Source organism: Vanessa tameamea, chromosome 3 (genome assembly GCF_037043105.1).
Source record: "Vanessa tameamea isolate UH-Manoa-2023 chromosome 3, ilVanTame1 primary haplotype, whole genome shotgun sequence".
NCBI classification, from domain to species: domain Eukaryota; kingdom Metazoa; phylum Arthropoda; class Insecta; order Lepidoptera; family Nymphalidae; genus Vanessa; species Vanessa tameamea.
Window position 1 is genome coordinate 3,876,882 of NC_087311.1, and position 12,741 is coordinate 3,889,622.

Here is a 12,741-nt window from a genome sequence, read left to right on the forward strand (position 1 = left end):
TAACAATATGTGTACATACTTATATAAAACTACATTAAAAAAAACATATACATACATATCCATATAGTATCTACAAAATAAATATTGATCTATACTGTCTATCGTAAAAACATATATAATATAACAATAGTTAATTTCATAATAATAGTGCATAACAGAAATCATAAGAGCTAGGTGCTTTCTTACAATATGTGCTCACGTAGACGAGTTTTAAAAGTAAATTTTGAGGTAGCTTTTCTAATATGTTCGGGTACTTTGTTCCATAATCGGACAGCTTGAACGGAGTAGGAATTAGAGACGAAACCGGAAGTGTGACTAGGGACAGAGAAGGTAAGAATCCTTAGAACGTAGTTGACGATTGTGGTTATCACAAAGAAATTTGAATTTGCTTTTCAAATAATAGGGAGAAAGGATCAAAGAGAATAGAGAAAAGAGATGAAAGTAATCGGAAGTCTCTACGTTGTCGAATTGTAAACCATTTTAGTTTATCACGATACTGAGAGATATGGTCGAACTTACTAAGACAGAAAATGAAGCGAAAAGAGTTATTTAAGAGACGATCAAGTTTATCCAGTTGATTTTTGTTGAGATCGTAATAACATACGTCTGCATAATCAATTATGGGAAAGACCACAGCGTACACAAGTAAAATCTTAGTCTTGATGGGAAGGAAATTTCGAAGTCGATTCAGACACCTTAACGTGGCTGTAACTGAGCGACTAATATCAGAGATATGCACAGACCAACTGAATGTGTAATCAATATGAAGACATTTAGATGGATTTACCTTTATACCGAATTTTTGAGACCAAGTATTTACACTAGCTAGGTTATTATTAATAGTTGTAACAGCATCATTTATGTCATCCAACTTGGTTTGACAGTAGAGCTGCAAGTCGTCGGCGTAAAAATGATAAGAACAGTTGATGTAAGTTGTGAGGAGATTTATACACAGAGAGAAAATAAGAGGAGATAAAATGCCACCTTGTGGTACGCCAGTATGAAGGTCAAACCAATCGGAGAGCGATTGATCCAATCTAACTGCTTGCTGGCGGCCGCGAAGATATGATGAGAACCACTCCAAAACTAATGGCGAAAACTTGAGATGCTCGAGTATAGCAAGGACAATATCATGGTCAACCATGTTAAAAGCATTAGAAAAGTCGATTAAGACTAAAATGGTGACCATTCTATTCTCCATACCATTCAGAACATCCTCCGTGACCTTCAGAGGAGCCGTAGTAGTACTATGACCGGATCGAAAACCCGACTGAAATGAACTAAGGATATTGTTACTATAAACGAAGGAGGTCACTTGTTTGTAAACTGTATGTTCAAGAATTTTGGACATAAAGGGCAGGATCGAGATAGGTCTAAAATCAGTTAACTGGCTAGGGTTAGAGACTTTAGGAAGAGGAATGACAAAAGCCTTGCGCCAATTTATAGGGAACATACCGAATGACATGGAAAAGTTAACAATGTGAGTGATAGCGGGCAGTACTTTATTTACAATAGATGTAATCATCAGGCGATTGATACTATCAAAAACAGGTACCATTTGAGTTAATTGAAAATAAAATTTTACGAATTTCATCATCAGTTATCGGAGAAAAGACAAAGTTATCACTTGAAGCAACGGACATGACCTGATTTCAGAAATAGTCGTTAATTAATAGCTGAGCATAAAGGCGTAATTGAGGAAAAATATTGATTTAAAACATTAGGAGAAAGTGTTGAGACAACAACTTTTCCTTCACGCTTGTTTAAACCCATGGTTTAAAGGAACTTCCATACAGTGGACGTGGAAGCATTTGAAATGTTACTGTGACAGTAGTGGCGCTTTGCTGTTCTCACCATCGTATTACACCTGTTACGAGCAATTTTATATATGTACCAATTTTCAGCACTTCTTTCATTTTTGTATCTCCTGAATGCGCGATCACGTCGTGTCATGGCCATACGCACTTCTTGCGTTATCCACGGTGCTGGTGGCCGTCTTATCTTAATCGGTCTTAGTGGAGCATGTTTATCGAAGAGCGTTAAAATGGACGGTTTAAAATGGGAGACTTTATCGTCGAGTGACGAAGAACTGTATACCAGTTTTATGTCTATTTTAATTATATAATTAGTATATAAAATCCTGTTACCTTGTAACGTTCAATTTTACAAAGACAGCGACAAGCTATTATATCATATAAATTGTGTCGGATGTGTCAAATGTGACATAACGTTATAAGTATAATATATAAGTTAACAGTAAAAGTTTTAGTGTTTTTTTAATGTTTTGTTGTGTTTTATTTTTTCTTTTTACCGCACTTAAATAAAAGCTTGTTTTTAAGAAGGTTTTTTTATTTTTTACTTTTAAGTAATTAATCTCGCATTCGTAGTCTCAGTAAGTCCTTTCATTTGATACCCATATTATAGGCAAGCACTAAAAACTTACTCCGCCATATTGGTTTACAGTCAAAAAATAAAATGAAGTCAATTTTATTTTTTGACTTATTCTCAGCAAGCTCTTTCATTTGAGAGCCATATTGTAGGAATGTATTAAAAAAATAATAGTGAGTGCTAAATATATTTGCTTCTAAATTGAGTTGCAAGATTTCACTCGCACATACTTTTGAAGTTACGTAAGTACATTGGAAGTTAAATAAAAGCTTTTAAAAAGAACAAGATTTCTATGTCAAGACTATCCTTCTACGGAACATAATTTGTGATATATTTTTTTAATGTTATATAAATTTTAATAACAATTCAGTATGTATTTGGATTTTACTATATTTAAATTTATTTACTAAATAAAGGGATGATTGTTTGTTATAAAATTTTCCTCCATTTTTTCTTGTAATTTAATTACATATTTATTTTGAAATGAAATTATATCGAAATGTTATATCTATATAACCGTTTCATTTATGATATTAATGCACACAAATAATATTTTTTAATAATATACAATGATTGCCACCGTTTCTTTAAAAAAAATATATGGAAATATTATTGCATCATAATATTGTTGTAAACATATTGTGAAGCAACTGTAATTATACCTGAATATTAAAAACATCCCGAAAAGCGTCTCTTTTTTGTAGGATTAAAACAGTTTCAATGTCTTTAGCGTTACCCCAAAGCATAATGCCACGACAGACAGTATACTATGAAAGTAACCAAAGCATATTATTACATTACAGTACAAAATTATTCCGTTTGCTTGAAAACAACCTCTATACAGCTAAACATGTACAAGTGGACGATTTTTATATACAATTAGGAGTGAGTTGAAACCTAGATTTATTTATTTTAATTAAATATACATTTTTATTTTATATTCCAGTGTATTAAGAATGATGCAACAAAAACCCTATTGGATTTATCCGTACATCGGTATTCGTTGTCAACACTTCTAACAGATAACATATTATATATATATATACATTATAGACTTAGAACTATACAATAATAAGAAGATAAAAATATAAAAGAAACAAAAAGCAGCTTCATAACAAATAAATAATGTTATAATTAGTGGTTTTCGTTTTTTTTTTCATAAAACAGTGGTAAGTGGATTGTCGCGGTGACTATTCAACAACTGGCTTACAAACAAACTTAACTAACTAAACTTGGTGTACTTACAAGTACTCGTACAACATCGTTGAGTATACCATTTATACAGGTGTTCTAAGAATTGTATTAAATATTTTATATTTGCAAAATATACATCGAGTTTTTTTATATTTATTTCCTGTTTTTTTTTTTATTTTTCAGTCACCAATTTTGTTAATTTATAAATAAATATTTTGAACCAGCTAAAACTTTCACTGAGAATGAGATAATGTGCACAGCAAAGAATTTAATTATAAAAAGGCTTCAACGCTGTTAAATCCAATCATTTGATCTGTCAATACCAAACGAATGAATTCTCAGTCGTTATAATAATAAATAATAATTTTATCGCTCATTGAAGCTCTATCGTAACATGGTAAGATATATCAACAATGTCTTGATTTATGAAAAATGCATCGCGCGCGGTATTTACTTGTTTTAACAACATTTGTCTGAATTATTAGTGGACGATAGTTGCACATAAAAAATCGGTAATGGTCTCATTTTGAAGAGCTCCAGCCGTAGATGTGCAGAAAAATAAAGAGGATTGTTGATTGGAATTTACGAAATTGTTACGATTTAACAAAGAATTAATTTTAGAGAGTGGAAACAATTTACTGGCCGGTTAAAGATAGGTACTCCAATTCTAACTGAACTAATGTATAATATTTGACATTAAAAATTAAATAAAATAAGGTTTCATAATTTTGGAGTCAAATGTAGATGAGCGAGTTTACAACGAAATGAAATCAAAACAAAATCTGTCATAGGTTTTAAAATTCCTAAAAAATCTGTTGAATAAACGCGAAGTTTTTTATCAAACAGGTGTGTGTTTAAGCGTCTTCAAAGGGAAGATTCATCAATGTTCTATCCATATTGAAGTCCGTGTGATCGCCCTTTGAGCCAAAAGACGCATTTTCAGTAAGTGACAATCTACTTTTTATCATATTTAAGTAGAAAATATTCATTGACTTAGCTACTGATTCATTTTGTATGGATATTTCTTAATATAAAGTAGAAACAGTTTCGATTATCAATAAATCTCACTTTACAAATACAACGACGTTAAATAGCTATTATATCAATAACAGAAAACAATTAAAATTGTAATCGTGAAACTTCGATATTGATGCCGCCTGAAAATAAAAAATGGAGTCTAATCAAACAAACATTGTTAAAGTCTAATATATTTAGTTTGAATAAAGGTCAATCAAAGGGACGAACCACGTCTGTGGAGATTTGATAGTTTAAATATAATTTATTATGTCCACTCCAACATTTTGGTAAATATCAAATAATTAATATCAGCTAACTATAAAATATTACTTTTTACTTTTACAATATATTTTTTCTTTCATGTGTGAAATTAAAATATAATTAATTCAATTCAATGTCTTCGTTTTCTAGTAATTGTTTGAGGTAGTGAGATATTATCGGTAAATGTAAAAATAATAACTCGTAAGATTTGAAACTGCCAGGAAACTGTTTGTACAGGGCTCTTTAAAAAAACAATTATGATTATTTTTTTCAAAACAAGTGGCATCGTACTACAATTTTTTCTGTTAAAATTATATATAATAGTTTTACAGATAAAGCATTTTAAAATATTGTTTCAGAAAATACAGCGTGATTAAATATAAATATGTCCTCTAAGCGTAACGCTAACGTAACAAGATTTGCGGGGAAATTTTACGACAATATCCTAAGGCGAATAGTCGGGTAAATCCTCGTCACTTGATCTAAGAGAGCACTGACGATAACCGACGTCGTGTTCACAGAGAAATTCTTGCCGGACAACAAGAAAATGTATTGTGTCATGTTTTTCCATACTAATTTAACAAACGATAATAATTATATCGATATAAATATATTATTTTATTGTGTTAAAAAATCGGTGCACCACTTTATAACATCTGAAACACTGAAAAACCGTTTTAAGTTTATCAATTATACAGATTTTGGACAACACTACTCGGCGTTTGTTAACTTAAAAACGTTAATTTTCATATAAATTCTTATTTATTTATGTCTTCATTGATTTGACATTCGAAAGAAGAAGACGCAGTATTGTCTAACATATCACCCCTTAAATATTTATAAGGCAACGACATTTATAAAGCAAAGGCGAAACACTTCATTATTTATTATAATATAAATATTGTTGTATGGATAAAAAAAGCGTTCGATAAATTTGGATTCTTGCCCTCGACCATGAAACTCGGCCTCAATAAATTAGGACTTGGAACAAACGTTACTTTGCGACACGCAAGCAATATGGCTTATTGAATCAACTCGCCTAAGATTCGCCAGTTAATGTTGACATTGATGTAATTCCTATGTCAAGGGCAGAGTTCACCTTCCGGAGTAAGTGGTGGCTGGTGGCGCACGCGATGTCATTACCGATATTGAACACGGCTTTTAGTAGTATTAAAAATCTATGTTTCTATAGTGGCTCGGAAATATTTACGCCTACGAAAATTTTTATTGAGTCGGATTAGTATCGAAGTTGAAAATAAAATCACTTAGCTAATTAATCTATAAAATAAAGTTACGATCTGTAAATGTACTACTGCTAGGTTAATTAGACACTAGAAAATTTTGTGGTGCTTGCCTCGGTTTGAACCCGCAATATTCAGTTCACGTTAGCCTATGCTAACCACTATGCTCTTCCGGTATTAATTTCTAATTTGAAATCATTTTGCACTTAACATAACTTTTATAATAGACGAATAAAATATTCAAAACATGAATGTAGAGTACCGATTACTCTAGCTTTCCTTTGCCGTTGGATTGAGTTATCTTATTTCCCAGTACAATTTATATCTTGCTTGAATAAAACAGTGCTACATTGGAAATTAAACGGTAATTTGACTTCTATTGCAACAGAATACAAAGCAATGTAGATCTGATTTGCAGATAGGATGTGACCGCGGGATTAGCGTAGTTTTCTCCTTTTGTCCTGAAGTGAAGGTGTAATTTAAATTGCAAATACCCGCAGTAGCCATTGCACAAACAAGCTTTGTGCATGGAACATTTGCATTGAGATTGAGAACGATTGCATCTGTTACATAAAACATTTTTCCGCAATCAATTACAAAGATGACCAAATTTCAATAAAAACAAAAACAGATGAATGTTATTTTGTTATATTGCTATCAAATAATATTCTTTAATAATAATGACAATAACGATGTAAATGAAAATAAAATAGATCTCGATCTTTAATTATTTGTTTTTATTTGTGTAATGAAGATAAATTATGGATTTCTCAATCCTTACTTTCTCAAGCACACCGTACCTATATAAGTTTAATTATGTGGTACAATTTAAGTGGTATAAGTTACTTTCACTGATGACGCTATTAATTTAAATTATAATTTAAGATAAAAACAAGACTTATCTTATACTAAGATTCTTAAATACTAAACGATTTTAGGAAGTAAAATAAATTCTACCTTTTTTGGGTTTCATAAATTCAAATAAAAAAGGTAACATGATATCTAGAGATACTAAGTCATTGTCAGGCGAGCAAATCTATCCGTCCCATAACAAATTACGGTCCTAATATTGTAACTCACCACAAAATTTACTGCCATTGACTAACAAACTTAAAATATAGCAAAACGAGTTTCTGTTATTTAATAGTAAAAGTTGAGGGAAATATCGAAAAGTCATTAATATTTATTGACATAGAGCCCTTAGAGCGAAATCGTACTCACCCATATAAATTTATTTATAACGAGTTGTTGGTTCAGTGGTATTAACATTCATCTATTTTTTTTCTATCAAGTAATTCTTACTGAAGGTTTGGAGTTAGGAAGTTGCCAGAGTTTCGTAAAGCACGTTAAAGTGTCGTTCCTGCTTCTGATCTCTCTCTCTAGTCTCTGAGTGTCGGGTAGCCATTCATCCAGAGAACTGGCATGATTTTGTCGGCCATAACTAATTTCAGTCAAGACGACAATGTTGTTATTTATTATATTTACTAAGATTGTCATTAGTTTATAAATCTATTTGAAATAAAAAAATAACATGATTGGTCAAAATAAAAAATATTTCTTTCTCCACCCTAGTGGGTGTCTAGTACTTTGTAAAAATGTACTTATAACAACGTGCGTTATGGTATACAAGAACTATTTAGTATATAAGATGAATAATACGTTATAAATAAACGTTCATCGTAATAATGTCATGTAAAGACGAAATAAAACCAGACATCGTTCTAGGTACTTAAATAACATCATTCATTGTGATTTCCAAGAAAGGAAATCTCAATTTATTAAACCGTAGGAAAATTTACCACGAGGAAGGAACCTCTCCCGATCTTATTAAATAGCGGTTCGCTGTTCTTTCGTATTATTAAAACGTTTTTAAAATACAAATGACAATATAAAACTAGAGATATCTTACTAGCTGATCGTCCTAGCTTCGTTCGGGTGAAATAAAAATTTTATTTACAACCGGGTCTTTTCTAAGCCATACTGAAAAAAAACCCACACAAATACACACCAAAAATAATTATCGAAATAGGTCTTGGACCATTTAGGAGTCGAGACTAGTACATATTGTAAGCAAATCATAATATGTCATATTTAAGAATATTTATTACTTTACGTTTAAATCCAATAATTATTTATGTCTACTGTAATCGAACGTTAATTAATCATTATATATTTATATTATTACGTATTTTCATCGTAATTATTAGTTCATTTTACACCTAACTAGTAACATTTTCGAAAGCAAATAGCTGTAGTTTTCCATGGAGGAAAGATCAAAATTAATTTATCATGTCATTGCTGCCAACTGTATTGTAATGAAGAAAGAATTTGGCAGCATCGTGTATCTATCTATCTATCCTTCCCAATGTTGCCAAAGCATAATGACAAATGACAAAATTAATATTTATAACAACACCTATTTTAAGGGCGGTGGAGACCACTTAAAATCATTTGCCGGTCCGCCTACCTATTACATAAAAAAAGTTACAAATAAATCTTTAAGCGCATACAAAAATAACTATAATTCTTACGTCATACTTAATAAAGTGGTGAACGTAAATGAAACGCCACTAATCACTTTGAAGCACAACACTCTTATACACAATATATAGTGCACTTATTATATTGAAAATGATCACCTTACTGTTATTAATTGTTCATACGGCTTGGAACGCAAATCCCGCGTAATTGTAAGAAAACTCCTTTCTATAGTTTAAATTGCTCTAATTATTGATTTATTTATTTATTAAAAAGACACAATTAACCGTTATTCTTTCAGCATATGAATTATATTTATCTTTGTGATTCGTTAAAAAGCAACGTCCATTTTGTCAAAAATAATTTTGTGTTTTAAATCTTAAATCCCGCCAAAACTATCTATTATTTTTCCACAGATAATAAAATCTTTTGTTCGTTTCGTTCGAAAAACACATTACAATGTAGTAAATATTGAAAATTATAATATTACAATTATGATTATTACAATACGATTATATTTATAGCAAATTTCGTGCCTACCACCCTTAAGGCCCCAACGAATTCGACGACGTGCAGTGCGATTCGCCCTTGACACTTTCCCCCCGCGTTAGTTCTGAATCTGAATTTTCACAATCGTATTCTGCGGTGAGTTTCGAGTTTGCTCTTATAGAATATTAAGTAGTACGGCTACAGAAAGATAATAATTATTTTTTGTTTTTTTGATACACATTAAATTAGGCTGTTTGATCTGATGTACACAATATATAGTTAATCAACGATAGGACTAATAAAAAAATTGACTGATTTTTTTACAAAAATATTATTTGTTTCAACGAAAACATAATATAACTCACCTTGAGAACAGTTTGCATTTTTCGACTATTAGTTGTAAGCGTTTAACTCATTCGCAAATTTGTTTTTAATCGCATTTCGTCATACAGGCGAAGAAATATTCTTACTTTAAAAAAGGGGAAGGTTGTATAATATTTTTATTTTTACGAGCATAATTCCGTCACATATAAATTGATTTCCTAAATTACTTTTTTGTTCGAAAGAGTATCATTCCGTAATGTTACCGTTCAATTTCCTATTTTAAAACTCTGAGGTTCGGAGACAGACAACGGGAATCTTCAATAAATGCCAGCAAATCAAACGCGATTGCTGCTTTATTATTGCTCTTGAAATTGGGTTTTTTACGAAAAAATACTTTTTATAAGATCTAACCTTGGTGCGTGATTACATATATAGGAGGAAGTGGCTAAACTATTCCAGTTTATTGTTTATATATATATATATATATATATATATATATATATATATATATATATATTTTAAATAGTTTCTTAAATCATATTTGTAATGTTATATTTATTATCGTATCAAATCTTATTAATACACTCCAAAGTTATTATTATAATATTGCTTCACACGTAGAGTTGAAGTTGAGCAGTGTCGAGGGGCCATCTTAACGTTTCGGCGGGAAATACGTAGTAGTTATATAGTCTGTGACGGGAATTTGAGTAAAAGGTAATAAACAATATATACAATATAACCAACGATCCACCACGTTCCAGCTTTCCGCCAAGCTAGAACGAGGTGGATCATTGGAAAAGTTAATATTAAATAATAATAATTATTAAATATTATATTATAAATGTTGTATTATATTATAAATATAAATATTAATAAAAGTTGTTGAGTAAAGTTAGATCAGTGTCGCTAACTTGCTACTCGATTGTAACTGTTGGATTGTTGTTTTAGTAACCGTGAAATAATAATTATGAAGTTGTTGAACATTGTAAAACTTTAATTAAATTTTAGAACAGTTTATAATTTGTTTTGTGCTCGCATTCAATCCCGATGACACCCATAAGACATGTAACCACTTATGATGATGTCGAGGAGGATAGTTGTAAATTGATAAAAAAAATATCGATGATGACGTAACATTACGAGTATAACCATAAAGTAATAGATGGGTATATTTTTTATATAACTAAATAAATCAGTCCCTTTTATTTTTATTTTGCTATCTTGGCGATTCTAGCCAAAATACTAGAACAAAATCATTATTGCCAACAGTCGTTAGTACGCGTACCAATTGGAGCATGGTGAAAATCGCGTTGATAGATTCCGTTACGTATGTAGATACATTCAGGTTAAGCGTATGTTAATTAGAATAATATCAGATTTGCTCCAGTATTACTTAAAATGTTAGAAGATTGTACTACAGCTCGAACTAGAAAAACAGATTTATTTATTGATCAACGAAGCAAGTCTAGACAAATCAAGTCAGTCACACACACACACACCTACAATTATTTGCATGCACTCACACAGTAGATTTTAGCGCATACACTACTACAGTTTTATCTTAATTACTATCTTCACGTTTGTAATAAAATAATATCATTAAACGAATTGTGTAATCCTAGTTCAGTTTTCCTTACAATTTTGGATACGTTATGTAATAAGTTATGTATTTAAACTGTTGGATTACCAAATAAAAATGAATAAATCATAGTGTACATTGCATTATAAAGATCGGTTTGATGATCGTTTTGATAAGAAGAATTGCTGTTTTACGATTTCCTAGTAAACAATATTTTCTTCCTAACCGATATAGAAGAGAAGGTTGAATGTTAAAGATGCATGTTTCGTGCCTGTGTATGTTCATTTTACATGTTTAAACAATTTTTACAATACAATTACAATAGCAAAACGAATCGCAAACTAAACAAAATAGTATGTATAATATTTGAAACTGTATATATATATATATATAAATGTAATATGTTTATAAAGTAAGTCGTCTATTTACACGAATATATTGTGTATACATTAAGTGAGCGTGGAATAGTAAATATGTATCATTTTCTGTGTGTGCTATTAATGGGAATTTCTTCTCAGGTTTGACGTGTTTCTTTTCGAACCGGTTGTAGAATTTTGACAAGCAATAAGAAAATGTAATGCTGCTATGTTGATTGAAGATATTTGTATTTGAATTTAAGTTGGATCCGGGCTCCTGACTCTTTGTACTGTTTTCATTTAGTTGGAAAATCAATAGGAATTGTATGCTTTAAGCTTATAATGATGCGATGTTTATTATTAATTTTATATATCAAATAAACGTAATCGAATATTTAAAAAAGGCGTAATAGACCAATGCTTTAACCTAAACAAGTTTTTGACTCTTGGAAATATTTAAATGAAAAAAAAAAATTAAATCAATTTTTTAACTATTTTTTGTAATAATGAATTTTCATTCTGAACAAAAATGTAACTGATACCATCGGCTATGGTAAACTTTATTTAGATTTATATTTAGTTCGGTTTAATTTATTCAATGCTATAGGGATAATCCTTCTCGTATTTTATCGCCGAGAGATCGCAAAGGGTCAAAACTGTTTACCCTTTAAAGTTGATTGAATAAGTAAGTGATTCGGTAAAACAGTAAAATTTATGATTTTGTTCTTACTTATAATTTTGTGAATATGTTATTTAAAGTTGGTAAATGTAAAACAGTAAATCTGTGACATTTGATTCTTTTTGTGATTTACTAAAGCGTTCTTATTCTATTTTCAAAGATAACTTACTTTGTGGTGGACTGGGTAGTTACGACCCGCTCAGATATTCTACCACCAAACAGTAGTACTCAGTGAGATTATGATCCGGTTTTAACGGTGAGTTAGCCAATGTAACTACAGGCACATCTCAGATCCCTCGGTTACTGGCGCATTGACGATGTAAGGAATGGTTAATATGTTTCCTGATTGATTGTAATCAATCGTAAATAGAAGAATTATAACAAAGTTAAGGGCTTTGATAGAGAAGGGAAATTTACAATAAAAAAGAAAGGGATAAAAACAAAATATAAGTGTGGTTTGCAATGTATTCCATCACGCTGTTCCAATGCAAATTGGTATATCTATCAAATTAGCAAATTTTGAATTCAAAATTAATTGTGCTTCACTGGGTATGAAATAGAAGTTTTCGGTTAATATTTTCCTGTTCTAAGACTGGGCTATCTCGGCTCTTATATCAGGTATGAACATTTCAGTATCATTTAATCGACATCGTAAATTAATAACGACAGCACAGTATGGTCAGTTACGTTGACAGGCAGCATAAATCTCTTGTCATGTTTCGTAACTGTGTCGCT

The 12,741-nt window shown here is 30.6% G+C and overlaps 2 protein-coding genes across 2 annotated transcripts in view; both read right to left on the minus strand.

The window, feature by feature from the left end:
* Positions 1 to 12,741, minus strand: part of LOC113397339 (dehydrodolichyl diphosphate synthase complex subunit DHDDS) — a 412,132-nt gene that overhangs the window by 85,004 nt on the left and 314,387 nt on the right. The gene's annotated exons all lie outside the window — the stretch shown is intronic.
* Positions 1 to 12,741, minus strand: part of LOC113397343 (mitochondrial import inner membrane translocase subunit Tim8) — a 312,742-nt gene that overhangs the window by 80,016 nt on the left and 219,985 nt on the right. The gene's annotated exons all lie outside the window — the stretch shown is intronic.